Genomic DNA, 4,947 nt, shown 5'->3' on the forward strand with positions numbered 1-4,947 from the left:
TGTTGAATGACAGGTGAGGTACGAGCGACAGCAACTTGTAATTAGCGGAGGTTGAGGCCTGGTGGGTAACGGGAAGAGAGAATATATTGAAGGGCAAGTTCCCATCTTTGGAGTTCTGATAGGTTGGTGTCAGTGGTAAGTATCCAGATAGCCTGGACGGTGTAACACTGTGCCAAGATGTGCTGGCCGTGCACCAAGGCATGTTTAGCCACAGGGTGATCCTCATTACCAACAAACGCTGTCTGCCTGTGTCAGTCCATGCAAATGGACAGTATGAAGGCTAAACATGCCTTGGTGCGCAGCTAGCACATCTTGGCACAGTGTTACACCGTCTGGGTTATCAGGATACATCCCACTAACACCAACCTATCAGAACTACGGACATGGGAACTTGCCCTTCAATATATTCTCTCTTCCCATTACCCATCAGGCCTCAACCTCCGCTAATTTCAAGTTGCTGCCACTCGTACCTCACCTGTCATTCAACGACATCTTTGCCTCTGTACTTCCGCCTCGACTGACATCTCTGTCCAACCTCTTTGCATTTACATATGTCTGCCTGTGTCTGTGTATGTGTGGATGGATATGTGTTTGTGTGCGTGAGTGTATACCTGTCCTTTTTTTCCCCCTAAGGTAAGTCTTTCCGCTCCCGGGATTGACTCCTTACCCTCCCCCTAACCCACATCCTTTCGTCTTTCCCTCTCCTCCCCTCCTTCCTGATGAAGCAACCTCGGGTTGCGAAAGCTTGAAATTTGTGTGTGTGTTTGTGTGTTTTTTATTGTCTCTATCAACATACTAACGCTTTCTCGTTTGGTAAGTTACATCATCTTTGTTTTTATATATATATATTTCCCATGTGGAATGTTTCCCTCTGTGTGTGTGTGTGTGTGTGTGTGTGTGTGTGTGTGTGTGTGTGTTTGTTTGGCTGAAAGCTTATTATGCGACAGTTTTTTTGTGGTGTCTGTCTGCAACTCAGCATCTCCATTGTATGGTGAGTAGCAACTACCGTTTTCACAATAGTGCTGTTTATTTGTTATACATTTCAAAAGTCTTGATCACAATATAATATAACAACCAGATGATAACCAGTTTCAGTTGACTTGCAACCATTCTCAGATCTATGGAAACAAACAGAAATATTACTTTCAGCCAATGTGAAAACCTCCTAACAATATTTAAAAAACATCAATTTTTAAAAGAAGTAGTAAAGCATAAAAGGTATGCCAAGAAATTTAATTTCTATGTTTTTAAAACTGGTAAGGCCACCACTTCAATTCATTATTAAAATTGTTGTTAATCACCAAAGGTTGTCCACCATGGCTGAGGCACAACCTTTCTGCAGGTCAGCATGGCAGAGCCAATGTTGAAATATAAGCACAGTGGGCCATGGGGAAGATGGCAAGTCTTTGTTGGTAGTCTTCCATGTGGAACATATTCAAGATTGGGACTTTCCTGTCTGTTGTTCTTGTCACTTTCAGTTGGAAGACTGGTTTGATTCATCTCTCCATGCTACTCTATCATATACGAGCCTCTTGATATCCAAATTTCTGCCATCAGATTGCTTCTAAAGATGGCGGTTTCACTTGTCTGGAGTGGCTTCCGCCACCGGCAGTCGTGGCCGAGTGGTTAAGGCGTCTGACTTGAAATCAGATTCCCTCTGGGAGCGTAGGTTCGAGTCCTGCGGACTGCGAAAATTTTCTCGCTCTCAAAAGGCGGACGTTGAGCTGCATCAAGTACTGCAACCTACAACCCACTGAATCTGCTTACTGTATTCATCTCTTGGTGACCCTCTACAATTTTTACCTCCTCCCCAACCCCTTCCTCCCCACATTTCTCTCCAAAGCTAAATTGGTGATCCCTTAAGATCTCAGAATGTGTCGTATCAATTGATCCCTTCTTTTGTCTCCCGAATGGTGGTTCATATCCCCTCTTTAGTTACATGATTGACCCATCTAATCTTCAACATCCTTCTGTAGCACCACATTTCAAAAGCTTCTATACCTTTTTGGTCTAACCTGCTTATGAGCTATGTTTCGCTTCCATACATGGCTGCACTCCAGACAAATACCTCCAGAAAAGACTTCCTAGCAGCTACATCTGTATTCGATGTTGTTAAATTCTCTTCTTCAGAAATGCTCTTCTTGTCATTGCCACTCTACATTTTATGTACTGTACTTCAGTTATCATCAGTTATTTTGCTTCCAGAATGAGATTTTTACTCTGCAGCGGAGTGTGGGCTGATATGAAACTTCCTGGCAGATTAAAACTGTGTGCCCGACCAAGACTCGAACTCGGGACCTTTGCCTTTCACGGGCAAGTGCTCTACCATCTGAGCAGGAAAGTCCAAATCTTGAATATGTTCCACATGGAAGACTACCAACAAAGACTTGCCATCTTCCCCATGGCCCACTGTGCTTATATTTCAACATTGGCTCTGCCATGCTGACCTGCAGAAAGGTCCCGAGTTCGAGTCTCTGTCGGGCACACAGTTTTAATCTGCCAGGAAGTTTCAGTTATTTTGCTGCCCATTTAGCAAAACTCATCTACTCCTTTAAGTGTTTGGTTTACTAATTTAATTCCCTTAGCATCACCTGATTTAATTCAACTACATTCCATTATCCTAATTTTACTTTTGTTGATATTTGTCTTATATCCTACTTCCAAGACACTGTCCATTCTGTTCAATTGCTCTTCCAAGTCCTTTGCTTTCTCTGACGAATTACAATGTCGTCGGCAAACTTTAAAAGTTTTTATTTCTTCTCCCTGAACCTTAATTCCTACTCCAAATTTTTCTTTGGTTTCCTTTACTAATTGTTCAATGTTCGGACTGAATAACATCAAGGATAGACCCCTATCTCAGTCCCTTCTCAACCAAGCCTTCCCTTTCATGCCCTTCAATTCTTATAACTACTGTCTGGTTTCTGTGCAAGTTATAAATTGTGTTTTGCTCTCTGTATTTTACCCATGCTACCTTCAAAATTTCAAAGAGAGAGTATTCCAGCCAACATTGTCAAAGGCTGTCTCTAAGTCTACAAATACTACAAATATACATTTGCTTTTTCTTACCATATCTTCTAAGATAAGTCACAGGGCCAGTATTGCCTTGTGTGTCCCTACATTTCTCCAGAATCCAAACTGATCTTCACAGAGATCAGCTTCTATCAGTCTTTCCATTCTTCTGTAAATAATTTTCTTAGTGTTTTGCAACCATGACTTATTAGACTGACAGTTCACTAAGCAACTGTTTTATTTGGAATTGGAACTGCTACATTATTCTGGAACTCAGTTGGCATTTCACCAGTTTCATGCATTTTGGATGCCAGATTGAAGAGTTCTGTCATGGATGGCTCTCCCAAGGCTATCAGTTGTTCTGAAGGAATATCGTCTGCCCTCAGGGCCTTTTTCCAATTTAGATCTTTCAGAGAGCTGTCAAATTCTTCTTGCAGTATCATAACTCTCCTTTCATCTTCATCTACATCCACTTTCCTTTGTAATAATGCTGCCTTGAAGTTCATCACACTTTTACAGATCTTCTATATACTTCTTCCAACTTTCAGCTTCCCCTTCTTTGCTTAGGACTGGTTTGCCATCTCAGCTCTTGATATTCATACAACTGTTTCTCTTTTCCCCCAAAGGCCTCTTTAGTTTTCCTGCAAGTGATATCTATCTCTCCCCTAGTGAAATTCTAACACCTGTTCACTAGCCATCCCTGCTTAGCTATTCTGCACTTACTGTCAGTCTCATTTTTTACATGTTTGTGTTCCCTTTCACTTGCTTCATTTGCAGCGTTTTTAAATTTTCTCCTTTCATGAATTAAATTCATTATCTCTTGTGTTATGCAAGGTTTCTACCTGGCCTTGTCTTTTTACCTGTTTCATCATCTGCTGCCCCTCACTATTTCATCTCTCAATGCTACCTATTCATCTGCTCCTGTATTCCTTTCCCCTGTTCTACCCAACTGTTGTCTAATGCTCCCTCTGAAACTCTCAAAAACCTCTGGTTCTTTCAGCTTATCTGGGTTCTGTCTCCTTAATTTCCTACCTAATCAATAAATAGTGGTCAGAGTCCGCATCTGCCCCTTGAAATGTCTTACAATTTAAAATCTGGATTCTAACTCTCTGTTGGACCATCACATTAATGTCCTTAAATCACTAAGTTTGCACTATATAAAGTAGGTCATCAAAAATATTAAAATAATAGTTTTCACATAAAATACAGGAAAGGCACCACTCACCTATAGCTGGCTGATGTGTGGCACATACATCCTACAGGAAACAGTATTCAGACTGGTTTTCAAGCCCTTTCTCTTTTTCTAGCAAAAGTACACACATTTGCGCGCACACACACACACTCACACGCCCAAATGCTCACACCCTGTTGGTGATTTTCTTTGCACTTTCTATGAAGTAAATCTTTGGAGGACACATTAGTAGCTTTCATGACAAAGAGAATTGTGACAGCATACCAGAAGTTCCAGCATCCACAACCAATCCACCCAGTTTAATTTATAAAGTCCTAGGGAAAGTGATCTACTCATCTTGTGGTTCTGAAATTTTTTCAGTTGTAGAACACTGAGAAACTTTATCTAGGAGCACATTGGCATGGCTTGGGAGTTGTCATCTTGAAATATCTTAACATCTAATGCTTCCTCTTGTGGCACTTTGCCTTGTGGATCTTCAGTTTGAAGCACTATGCCAGTGGCTTCATCTCTTATGATTCTTGAAACTAAAGTAGCTAGCTGTTCAATGTTTTCTGCTGGGCAAACAAGTGGTCTGGGAAAATACTTTTATTGGATGGAAATATGCTTGTATTTTTCAAGCCTTTCAGACCTGTTCGCAACAAGAGCAAGTGTATCCTCAAACAGTCTCACTACTTGACATATTGACACTGCTCAAACAGGTTGTTTGAATGTCCATTGCCTGATGTCTTGTTCATAATAAGAATACA

The 4,947-nt window shown here is 41.1% G+C and overlaps 1 non-coding gene across 1 annotated transcript; it reads left to right on the forward strand.

Moving 5' to 3' along the window:
• The first annotated feature begins 1,608 nt into the window (after positions 1–1,608).
• On the forward strand, positions 1,609–1,690 carry Trnas-uga (transfer RNA serine (anticodon UGA)). Its single transcript has one exon. It is a non-coding gene; the product is annotated as a tRNA-Ser (tRNA).
• Positions 1,691–4,947: the final 3,257 nt, after the last annotated feature.

Source organism: Schistocerca cancellata, chromosome 5 (genome assembly GCF_023864275.1).
Source record: "Schistocerca cancellata isolate TAMUIC-IGC-003103 chromosome 5, iqSchCanc2.1, whole genome shotgun sequence".
Classification (NCBI taxonomy): Eukaryota; Metazoa; Arthropoda; class Insecta; order Orthoptera; family Acrididae; genus Schistocerca; species Schistocerca cancellata.